The following is a 13,027-nucleotide window of genomic DNA, read 5'->3' as shown; positions in this document are numbered from 1 at the left end:
TTTATTTATTGTTAGTATTTATAAAGACCTCTTCTTAGTTACTCAAATAGCTTCAGCTCGAGAAAAGCCATTCTCGAGTCTTTACTTTTATTAGCAGCGCACTACATTGTTGCAACGAAACGGGAACAAATTAGGAAAAAATAACGTAACGGAAAAATATCTGCCTAGAGCACAGACAGACATAAAAATAGCCATCATCTTACACTATGTGCATCTACTCGTAATGTTGTACAAAAAGAATTGCGATAGTTCGTGACGTATAAAAAAGCGCTATTAAAAAGAGACACGGACGTACAAATTGCATGGACGTACAAATTGGAAATCGGTAATTTCGAAAATTTAAACATGAAAAAAGGAAACGTAGCTATAAAAAAATTGAATTTGTGAATTTTAAGACTCGTAATGCACATCATTTCGTAATATCATTCAGTGTTTTATTTTTAACTAATTACGGTAATAAATCTTTTCATTGAAAATAACCCAACTTTCTTTACGGGGGCTATTGTGCAAAAGAAATGTACAGTCTTGGACAAAACGAGTGAGACTCCCCGCCTTTTCGTCATGCTGATCCGCTTTAAAGTCTGCTACACAGTATAACAGGCAGGGCGACGAAGTGCTACCAACATACTATGCACAGGCGTGAAATTGACAAAGTATCCAAACTTTGTCAGACTGTTTGCAATCATATGTAAGACTATACGAGGGTTGGAACTTAAATAGTGGCAACTACTTATTCACAACCGATACAAAAGAGTTACATGTTTGCACCTGCTACTGTCCTTCAAAGTAGTCACCAGCGTTGTGTAGAACCCGTTGCCGTTAATCGCTAATAACAGTATTTTGTTATTTCGATAAACATCCCGAATGATTGTCACATAAACGGTGACATATAGGTAGGAAAGTCATGTTTTAGAGTCCAGAAAGCTCTATGCCACAGAAACTGCAGATCATTTTGCCATTTTCGTTGCGGAATTGCCGGCTTATTTATGTCTGGGGTAATAACACAGGGCTTTTTGCCTAGGTTGTCTTCTAGCGTAGTGAAAGGTGTTTGCTACTGCAAGGGAGGTCTGGTTTGTCTTCGGTTCTAATCTGGATGGAGGCAGATAGACTACCAGTAAAGCAATTTTAAGAAATTCTTGCGCCCCCAATACGTTTTATTTCTACCTTTATTCTGTACCGGCGCCCTGTGGATGTCAATATGAAACTCTTGTACAATTTCATAATTGTTAATGCCTTCCTTTTTCCGTTTATGTCAATAATTGAATTGACTTACGTGTGGCACTGAATGATTTTTAACTGAATTTCGTTATGAATCTTCACGCATTGCTAAATTTGCACTCTTTCATAGTAGGTCAGCAACGGTAATCCATTATGGCTGGTCTGAACGTTGACATAAACCGTTTCGCGGCCGAATGCGCATAATATTTTGCTAATTCGTAACGATCTGGGGTACTTGGTCTTACTAGAACAGTTATGCTATCTCGATAAGCTGAAATTCATTTTTACTAGTACAGTTCATACTAATTAGCGTTTCTCCTTTCATTTATATCTTATATTTACGTGTTGAATTCACTAATCAGTATTAATATAGTCTTACACATGATTGTAAACAATCTGACAAAGTTAAGATAGTTTGTCAATTTTACGCCTGTGCATAGTATGTTGGTAGCACTTCGTCGCCTTGCCTGTTATGCTGTGCAGCAGTCTTTAAAGCTATGCGGATCAACATAACGGAAAGGCGAGGGGTCTCGCGTTTTGTCCACGACTGTACATGTGCCGAAGTATCTCATATTGAATATGTATGTTGCAGGAGATTTATATTTTAAATGCTTTTATCGTGTTCATTATCCCACACATCATGAAGACAAAGTTCTGGAAAAGAATGCCTGCGCGATAATACGAAATGATAGACGTTACGATTACCTGATTTTTGACAACAAAGGCCCAGTGAACCGTTTTACAAGAGTTACTTTTGAGTGGCCCCAGTCAGCTCACCAAACCGCTTCGAAATGGGCGGGTCGTCGGCCGTAGCCGCCTCTTGCTGGAAGTCAGTAACAAAATGACGAGGAACTCTCACTGTTCGTGTTGCTGGCTGCTGTGCACTCAGTAAACAGCTGCTGATGGTCATCGCCCGTCTGCCACGATGTGCACTACATCCGTCACATAATATCGTATGTCTGCCGAAGTCAGAGCCCTCCCACCCTGTGGGCAAGCAGCAAATAGCAGCAAATACCACCGCCAGTTTTAAGCAGCCCTTTTCGATGTACAGGTTAAAAATTGTCGCATATACTGCGGAAAATTAACTGCATGTCGTGGGAATAGAGGGATGGTTTGCATACAGTGCGTGTGTGTTACTGCAAGGACGAAAAATAATTGTAACTTAAAAAGCAATGTCACCTGTATCCCATTAAAATATATACACGAGTATTGTATATGTAGGTAACAACAGCATACTTTAGTTGCAGAAAAGCTTTCGAATAGAGGGACCGCACACTTGGCAAATCATCTTTCCACACGGACGGCGTGTCTTAATAACTCATTTGATATGTCTTTTCTGGTATGTAACCAAGGAAAATGTGATTTAGCTCTTCGTCTTCACTTTGTTAGGACATTATCATCATTTGTGTGGCACACACAAGCAGCACATGTATAACATGTAATGAATGTCGCTGCGTAAAACAAAAACAAAAGCCGCGCGCAGTGGCCGCGTGGTTGGAGGCGCCACGTCACGGACTGCGCGGCCCCTCCCGTCGGAGGTTCCAGTCCGCCCTCCGCCATGGGTGTGTGTGTGTGTGTGTGTGTGTGTGTTTTGTTCTTAGCATAAGTTAGTTTAACTAGTGTGCAAATCTAGGACCGATGACCTCAGCAGTTTTGTCCGTTAGAAACTCACACACATTTGAACGTTTGAACAAAAACAAAAACACAAAATATTAATCTCTAGGTTTGCAATCCATCCCATATCTGTGGCATTGGCATTCATAAAATCTTTCCACCTGTCCTTGATAGCATCCAAGGATGCACTCCTCTTTATATGCCTGATAGACTGTTTCAGTGCACTACAGTCACAACTCGGAGACTTGCACAATACCCCATTTATAGAACGAGTCAGAGCTCCGACTGCAGATTCTATTTAATTTGACCCACAGTTTCCTATAATATTTGACACCCACAGTATCACAGTCGTATTTCTCGAACCATTCCCTTTCTTGGTAATTTCCGATGCGATGACAGTCCTTGTTCCAGAGATCCCTTTCTTTGATGTAACTTTTAGTTAGCTGTTGAGCGTACAGGAATGATGATTGTTTCGTGGTAAATATGAAGTTTCTTATTCTCTTGTATATTGTGGTAATCTCTAATCAGGGTCTCAGTTCCGTGAATCTGTGGGAACTCCACAGAAATTTTGAAATGGGTGGATTACGATGAGAAAGTACGCTAACTTCGGGGGACCCTGCGTCCAGAGCTCTGGTGTGTGAGCCCGCTGACAAGGTGGACAAGAAGACCAGGGCTCTCCTGAAGGAAGGAAGCAGGGATATATGATGGGAACATCAGACACCTAGACTGTATACACAAGGAGGGCGTGCCCCTACGCCCAATTGTCAGTAATACTGGAACACCTACGTCTCAACAGCCGAGTACTTGACAAATCTGCTTACAGGAAATGTGTTCATCACATCAGAAACTAAGAAGCCTCCCTGCAACGTTTCAAGCAACTGCACGTCACAGACTCAGATATCATGGTTAGTTTTGATGTGGTATCGCTGAAAGACTTACAGGAACTGATTGCAGAGGTATTTCACGGTATTCTGTTGGACCTGTTCAGTCATATACTGACATCCACCTTTTTCCTGTACGGGGTCCAATAATACGAGCAACCTGAAGGTGAAGCTACGTACAGCCCACTGTCTCCTGTGATTGCCAACATGTTTATGGTGAGATTTGAGGAGAGCGCATTAGAGACAGCCACATGTAAACATGCTTCTTCAGGTATGTGAATGACATCTTCGTGATCTGGCTTCATGGGTAGTACAGGCTCAGTAAGTTTCTTGAACATCTTAAAACTCATGCCACACAAATATCAAATTCACCATAGAACTGGAGAAGAATGGCCAGCTGGATGTACTATTCAAAAGGAAAGTAGATGGATCGGTTGGCCACAGTATGTATCGAAAACCCACACACGATGGTTTATTTCTGCAGGCCAGCAGCTGTCACCACCCCGCACAGAAAAACGGATACTTACGACATTGGTCCACAGAGCGCATACCCTGTCAGACCAAGAGAGTCTACCGACAGAAATAGAGAATCCTAAGACTGTGTTCTGCAAAAGTGGACACACGACCAAACAATTTGAGATAGCACTCCAGCCAGCCACTTACACCACAGGTTCAGCAAGCAAGATGAAGAAAAGAACGTGGCGTATCTGCCCTACGCTGGCTCTGATTCTGAAAGAATCCATACACACAATATCACGTGTGTTTCCTGTCCATCCAGCAAGATCAGTGGACCTGTGGGGAGTGTTAAAGACGACTTGTGGTTACTAAAACCAGGGATTTATAATGTACGTTGTCAATGTTGCATGTCCTGCATTGGTCAGACGCCACGAACAGTGGATATCAGGCGCAAAGAACATCAGAGGCACATCCGATTAAGACATGTGACGAAGTCAGCCATTCCTGAAAACTGTCTACAACTAGATCATACCATGAATTATGACACCCAGATTTTGGGACAGTTTTATAAGGGAATCGACTGATATAAAAGTGATTGACAGTCTCATGAGCCGCAACATGAGGTACCAGCTAAGTAGAGCCTGGGATCCTGCTCTTAAATTATCAAAGGAGGGGTGCAGCACTCCACTAATAGAAGAACGGAAGGCATGGATATGGAAAACTATCACCAGACAGAAAGCCAGGAGCAGCGGACCATAGATGGAACGTTCAGGAATGGGTCGCAGCAGTCTGAAAACGACGGGCACGGACCTCAGAAGGAACATCCAGAACTGCAGCGGACCAAAACCGGAACGGCAACGCTCCAGCAAATCGTAGTGATCGGGAGCGGTCCGCAGGGGTAACGTCTGGTATCTCAGACAGAATTACAAACGCACCTGAACGAAGATGGAACACATAGGAGTAGGTCTGTTGGGCGCGAACCACAGAGGGAACACCTAGAACCGCAGCGGTCGGAAAAAGGAAAGACAATGTTCCAGAAGATCGCAGCGAGTGGGCGCGGACTGCTGATGGAACGGCAGCAACCGCCTGTGGATGGCAAAGGCAACAGACATAAATACTGGAGCAGGTCCAAAAAAAAGCTCGAGGAGCAGTCTCAGGTCGCACTTGATGAAGGTTGCGAGCTACGTTACCGAAATCCCTGTGTACGTATTTGCTTGACAAATGATGTGTGTGTGGAAGTCTGTGGAAGAGAGTGTTTTCTCTTCATGGAGTTACTGCAGAGTGGCTTGTAATTTCACATATCAAACACCACTGCAATGCTTTTTTGTTTATGTTCTATAATAATTTCTCTGTTCCCAACACTTTCTTGAAATGGAATCCAGACACTAAAACAATGCTACAGAACTGATAGCATAAATGATTTTCATAAAATATTGTAAACTTCTTCTGCCTGGAGCCTCATCACGCATAGCTCAAACGTTTCTTCCACTTCTTCTTAATCGTCTGTTATGTAGCGACAACACTCTCGAATATATCAGGCTCATATCCACTATACACCAATAAGAATTGCCAAACTGCTTAGCATGCAAGCATCTAGAGAAATCCTGTGTAATTGGATGGGTAACGTGTGTAAGACAGCCGCGGAACAGTCTTCGCAGAATGGCAGTTGCAGTATTAGACTGAGAAAACCGGTCTGTTTTACTAGCGTCGGTCAGTACAAGTTTGTAACAGGAGTTATACTCTTTGCGAAAGCAAAATATTCAAGTACATTGGGGGTACTGATGACCTTAGCTGTTTAGTCCCCCTTAAACATCCCAACAACCACCACCACCATCAAGTACATTGATTACGTGGAACTCAGCTCATTCTGTTCCTTCACAAGACAACATATGTAGCGGGCAGAGTACTCTCATACTTCCGGCCAGTTTCAGATTAAATCTGAGACAGTGCTGTTGTTAAAACATAGCAAGTGTTGTGGGAAGCATAGAGAGAGGCCACATACAGTTTTGCACAGAGCTCTTAGCCTATAGGTTCAATGAGGGGGTAGCTCTTTTCGAAACAGGGGTTGAGTGCGAGAGATTTGAGTCTTTGACTTTTTCTCTTGAATGCGAGAATAGTCTATGATTCCATCCACATAGGGGAGATGACAAAGTGTAATAAAATTTTACCGAATTTATAAAGTGTTTCGTCTAATGAACTTAGTATTTGCACCTCCTGTCTGGTGATGTCTATTTTTGATAAGCAGAGTACAGATTCGCGATGTGTCCACATGTATAGAGCATTCCCAGGAGAATGGAGGGGGGTGGTTTACCGATGATACAGAAACTGAGAATCATGCTGCAATGACACTGGCTGATAGCGTCATGAGCTCGAGCTGACGAGGCGTTTTGTTGACATGAGAATACGTCGAGAATGGTGATTTGGAGTTCGAGTAATTGAATTAAATGCGTTTAAAATACGGCAAACCATGTAATATTACGAAAGTTGATGTAAAAAAAAGTAAAAATGAGGAGAATACGACAAAAATGAGGATGAGTGAGGGTATTTACATGCTCACTAGAATTCCTGAAAATCATTCCATTTGGGAACACACTACAAAGCCTTCTCTTTCTAGTTCCCATAAAATGTCAAGTCTTTGTAATTTTTGCCGATAAGAAACATCACCGTAACTGATTTTACAGTCTTTTATCTTACCTCTTCTTGCAGAAGAAAGCTTCGTTACTCATTGTACAGAGTTGGCAGAACTACGACAACACTTTCTCATTTCCAACGAGTGGTAAAAACATGGTCCTGTTGCATTATCTCGGCTGAACCCTGTTTCTCCACAGAACGCAGGAGGTGGTAGACACAGCGTCTCCGACTATATCCTTACTACCTGTAGAAATCGAAGAGTATACAAAAATCGATATTCTCAAAAGTTTACTCTAAGTCTACAAATGCTATAAACATAAGTTTGACTATCTTCAGTCCATCTTCTAAGACGAGTCACCGAATAAGTGTGGTTACGTGTATTCCTACACTCCTCTGGAACACAAATTGGTCGTCCCTGTGGATGGCTTCTAAAAGTTCTTCCATTCTTGTGTAAATAATTCGCCAGAGCACTTAGCGACCGCGACTTACTGAACTGATAATAGTGTAATGTTCACTCCTGCCAGAAACTACTTGCTTTGGAAATGGACGTATTACGGTGTCCTCGAAGTGTGACAGTGTTTCGCCTGCGTCGTACATCTCGCACGCTAGGAGGAATAGCTTTTGAGGCTAGCTCTGACGAGTATTTCATTAACTCTGAGGGACTCTCATCTATTCCACCCTGTACACGGGGTGGAATTGGGGGGGACAGTAAATGTCTTAGGAGGTGGTTGTACGGACTGATTGGAATGAAGCATTGTTCACGATACGTGTGCGCAGGGCGGCCGGCCTACGCGCGCCCCTCTGACCTCTGACCCCGGGCCTGGCACACTGGTGGGCGTGGCCGCGCCGCGACCGCTGCGTCGCGTCGCTAGGCAACGCGCCTCGTCGCTGCCGCCGCTGCTGTAGAGCGGGCTGAGCCGTGCTCGCTGCTGCCCGCCTCTCCCAGGCAGTCCGAGTACCCGCTTTCGCCGTGTGTGCTACCTCGTTCTGCCTATCCTTATTTGCCACCGGTTTTCTGTCCCTTACGTGTAGGATTTCCTGTGAAATACGACCCTGTGTAATATAGTTTATGCGCAATAGTTCGCGACCTGCGAGAAGTAACCAAAAGGGAACACGTGAAAAAGCTGATAACGACAATCTCCTAAGATGATAGTGAAACCGATGTCAGTATCCATTATAAACACTTAAGTCAGTATCTCGTATAGCTGGCGTGGTGGATGGATCGCAACGGCCACCAAGTATGGGCCTGAGAGTGCAAAAAATGGTTCAAATGGCTCTGAGCGCTATGGGACTTAACATCTGTGCTCATCAGTCCCCTAGAACTTAGAACTACTTAAACCTAACTAACCTAAGGACATCACACACATACATGTCCGAGGCAGAATTCGAACCTGCGACCGTAGCAGTCGCGCGGTTCCGGACTGAGCGCCTGAACCGCTAGACCACCGCGGCAAGCCTTGAGAGTGCAAAGAATATAGTATGTAGAGTCAATATGTGTGTATTATGCGTACTTGTAAAGGTCAACAGTGACAGAAGTAGTCTGTATGTTAAACAAAAGCGGAATTTACAAATAATAATGAGAATTTAAATGAAAAGTATGTAATACCTAAAAATATATTTACTACTACATCTAATCGTAACTGATATGTCAAACTGTAAAATTAAAGTGACCTGCCTAGTCACAGGAAACAACATCTTAAAACAAAAATGTAACGTATTCGGGAACCTTAAATGGAAATATTAAGATACATATACTTACAGAAAAATGTGTCCAGCAGTGTAAGACGAAACGTTAGGCCTCGGACCGTGCCCTAATTCCCATAAAACAAATACCAGTAATTGCCCGAATAGCGGTGCTGAAAGCCTACGTTATACGAATATTTTAACAGGTTACAGCAGTATGATATCGATCAAAGATTTCACTGAGGGCGTGGAGCCTGTCCTACTCACAGTTCTTACGGGGTCGATCTTTCGCTATTTTCTCAAGCGAGGACGTGTTCTTCACAAGGGAGTAAAAATCTGCGAGAACTGAGGACGATAGACTATCCAGAAACTTCGACGTCGCCACGATTTGTAAGAAAAACCAAAACCGAAAACGTAGAAAGAAAAGCATAGGAATCGAATGCTGAATACTAGGCCAAAGTTATAATTGACGTTCAGTGAAAAGAAAAACCACACATCAGAACAGAAAGGCCTGCACGTAGTCGAAACGAAAACAAGAAAAAAAGAAGGTGAAACAACCAGCCGGAAACCAAATGTCAGAAGCAAACACATGCTACAAAGGAGACTGTACGCCCAGTGCAATTGAACACCAGTACGACCTCTGAAAGAGATAGAGAGAGAAGAAAGAGAGAGAGAGAGAGAGAGAGAGAGAGAGAGAGAGAATATGTTCCCAAAATCTCTGAAAGCGTCAACATCGCACGTGTTCTCTCTATCACGCGTCAACAGAGAATCATGTGCGTGTTTGAGCGCCCCATCACAGATACTTCGTTGGTGTTGCATCTGTACCTCCACTGACGGCATCGTTTCTGTGAAATAGGAGCATTGTTAAGAAGTGAAACACAGTCACAGCAAACATAAACTGCCATTCTTAAGCAGCTCAGATAACCTGCTAGAACTTTATTGTGGTCGAACAGCTGTCGTCAAGCCATTACGACTAACAAAAGAGGGCATTTCACTCGAAGTTGTCGGTGGTCTACCTTATGGAAAACGTGGGTAGTAGACAGTATTTCACCGTCATGACGGAGTTGACAGTTATTAAAATAGCAAAAGTATGTGATACTCAGCCTAAAACCGCAAATTCAGCTTTGGTGTTAATCCCCACTTATAATGATGGGAAACAAATTCCCTGAATATTGTGGTAAACGCGCTGAGATGCAAATTAATCCGGCGGGCATAAATTACATACCATATTTATCACTCATTATTACGTGATACATTTTATTGGTCATTGGTTTTTATCTTTTGTTTTTGTTCACATTACAAATCTTAATGTGACCAGAATAAATAACAAATTTTGTATTCGTGCAGGAAGCTGACATTATATAAACTGCTTGTGGTTAACGGAAATTCTTTGTAGCTTGGCGTTCTGTGAGCATCGCTGAACGGAACGACAAACACCACATGTTGTTGCTGTCCAGTGTAAGTAGCGGGAACAAGCGAAACTGTGACCGGACGATTATATCAGAACTGCATAGATGAGTCAATCACATGTCAATAGACAGATGTAAAGGGTGAAATCACAGACTGCTTGCAGAGTACCGGTACATCTGTTAGCCACCACCGCTTACCGGCGTCTCGGCTGTGGTCCAGTTGATAAGTTTTCACTGAATTATAGAATTCCGATCCGACAGAGTGAGGTTAGAAATGATGCTGGAAAATAACGGACGACAACACGTTGCTGAATGTCCTTTGAAAAAATTTATAATAACGTCGTGTCTGTCGGACGGAAGACGTTCTAGTTCGTGAAATAGCTGTATAGAGGTTTATAAATGGAAGTTTCTCGGCACATTACAGCTGTATCCGGGGCTGGTACTCGATCCTGGAATTTTGCCTTTCGTGCACAACTGCTTTAATGGCTGAGGTATCAAAACACAGCTCAAGATCTGCCCTCACAGCCAGTGGCTTAACCGTTTCGCGTCAGTATATTTTCCTCCAGGAGTGCTAGTCTCGCAAGTTGTGCAGCACAATTTGTGTGAAGTTTGGTAAGTGAGAGAAAAACTGGTGGCGAAAGTGGTGCTCGCGTAACTCAGTTGGAAGAGCATTTACCCGCGAAAGTTTTAATCAGACGGAAGTTTTATATCAGCTCACACTCAGCTGGAGAGAGAAATTTACTCTGATATGTAAATTGTACCAGCTGAGTACCTGACGTTGCTCAGCTGTGCACTTATTCGAATCTTCCTCCGCCTCCATTCATTTCCTCCTCGCCCTCTGTCTGCCCATCTGTTCCTCCGCCCTCTCTCTGTCCCTCCGTCCATCTACTCTGCCTGCGTCTGTCCCCCTCTGTGTGCCTCATTCTTTCCTCTGTCATCTCCTCCTCCTCCTCCTCCTCCTCCCTCCTCCCTACCCCTGTCGCCATTCCTCTGTCCGTCCCCTCCCACCCCGCCTCCTTCTGCTCCCTCTCCCTCCGCCTCCCTCCTCCCCCTCCCTACCTCCCCCCGTATCCTCCTTCCCCCTCTCGGTCTGTCATCTCCTCCCCCTTTTTTCTCACAGAAAGTTGCTGATTTTTACCCACCCAGTATTTCTTTTTAGATAATAAATAAAATATCTTCCAAGCTTAGTTGAAATGGATCCAGGGGGTTTAGGAGGTCTTACACACGGCTTTGCCCACGTAAGGACTTGTCACATAAATTTAACATATTGCACTCATATTTGTATACCTATTTGACCTGTGTGTCGTGAATTTTGCCTTGTATTTTCGTTTTCACTCTGCTCAATGACGTTATATTCCCTGTTTGTGTCGTACAGTGATATAATCTTGCAGTTACATCCAGTGGTATTTGTGGACACTGTTTGCCAGTTGTGTTGCGAATAGAATCAGTTGTAAAGAGGTAATACGCACATGAAAAAAAATTTTGCGTCACCTCGGTTCTGAGAGTTGCGGAACATTTACAGATAATTGGAATACAGATCAACGTAAACATCATTTCCGTCCTTTTTTATTGCTCAAGAAAACCACCCGTTGCATTTTGTACCACTATACATCGAGACCTTCAGATTTGTTGGTCCATGTTGCTGCACACACCGGCACCTCTAATACACAGTAGCACACCCTCTTGCACTGATGCATGCCTGTATTCGTCGTGGATTACTAACCACAAGTTCAGATTGTCCCACTCCTTAACGGCGATTCGGCATAGATCCCTCAGAATGCTTGGTCAGTCACGTCGTCCATAAACAACCCTATCCCAGGCATGTTAGATAACGCTCGTGTCTGGAGTACATGCTGGCCACTCTAGTCGAGCGATGTCGTTATCCTGAACGAAGTCATTCACAAGACGTGCACGATGGGGACGCGAAATGTCGCCTATGGAGACGGATGGCTCGTCAGTATGCTGCCGATGTGGTCGCACTATCCGTCGGCGTTCACGTATCGTACATGAGTTCTGGGAACCGTGGTGATGCTAAACTTTTTTTGGTGTGTGTAAATTAAAACGTCATTTGTGACCCAGACGTTTTCCACGCATCTCAATGTTTATGACGTCACATCTTCTGAACTGTATGTTGTACAAGCATATATTTTTGCAGGTAAAGTCTTCGCAAAACATTTTGCTAAGAGAGTTAGTTGCAAAAAACTAATAATTCAAAAATGTCATGCCTGATGCAGCAGTGTTACTGCAGACACAGCGAAAATACAATAGGCGATAACCTTGTTTTCTTGCATCGGGTGCGTGTGTGTGTGTGATGGAGGGACAGCGAGAAAAAGTATCGTAAAAGTTTGGAACTCTGTCTACAGTTTGTTGCATCAATCTCATTCTCAAATATTGGATGAATATTGCCTGGCTATTCGCACGTCGTGAGATTCGACACTTTCTCACAGCCATCCCTTTGAGACAGAGTCACTAACTATTGCCACCAAGAATAACTCAGAAAGTATGATAGGAGTAGAAGAAGAATGGGTAGCTGTGAGGGATGAAGTAGTGAAGGCAGCAGAGGATCAAGTAGGTAAAAAGACGAGGGCTAGTAGATATTCAAGGGTAACAGAACAAATATCGTATTTAATTGATGAAAGGAGAAAATATAAATATGCAGTGAATAAGCTGGCAAAAAGGAATACAAACATCTCAAACATGAGATCGACAGTAAGTTCAAAATGGCTAAGCACGGATGGCTAGAGGACAAATGTAAGGATATAGAGGCTTATCTCAGCAGGGGTAAGATAGATGCTCCTTACAAGATGTTAAAGACATCTTCGGAGAAAAGAGGACCACCAGCATGAATAGAATAATTCCAATCCCAAAGGAAGATTTGAAAATTTCTGAACTATCAGTTTAATAAATCAGGGCTGCAAAATACTAACACGAATTCCTTACAGACGAATGGAAAAACTGGTAGAAGCTGACCTTGGGGAAGATCAGTTTGGATTCCATAGAAATGTTAGAACACGTGAGGCAATACTGACCCTACGACTTATCTTAGAAGATAGGTTAAGGAAAGGCAAACCTACGATTCTAGCATTTGTAGACACAGAGAAATCATTTGACAATGTTGACTGGAATACTCTCTTT

The 13,027-nt window shown here is 43.2% G+C and overlaps 1 protein-coding gene across 7 annotated transcripts in view; it reads left to right on the top strand.

Annotated features, from left to right (window-relative positions):
• LOC126267963 (neurexin-1a) overlaps window positions 1–13,027 on the top strand; it is a 1,982,806-nt gene that overhangs the window by 576,829 nt on the left and 1,392,950 nt on the right. The window lies entirely within an intron of this gene.

This window comes from Schistocerca gregaria, chromosome 4, assembly GCF_023897955.1.
Source record: "Schistocerca gregaria isolate iqSchGreg1 chromosome 4, iqSchGreg1.2, whole genome shotgun sequence".
Lineage (NCBI taxonomy): Eukaryota > Metazoa > Arthropoda > Insecta > Orthoptera > Acrididae > Schistocerca > Schistocerca gregaria.
Note: the sequence above shows the minus strand (reverse complement) of the source record. Positions and strands in the feature narration are given on the sequence as shown.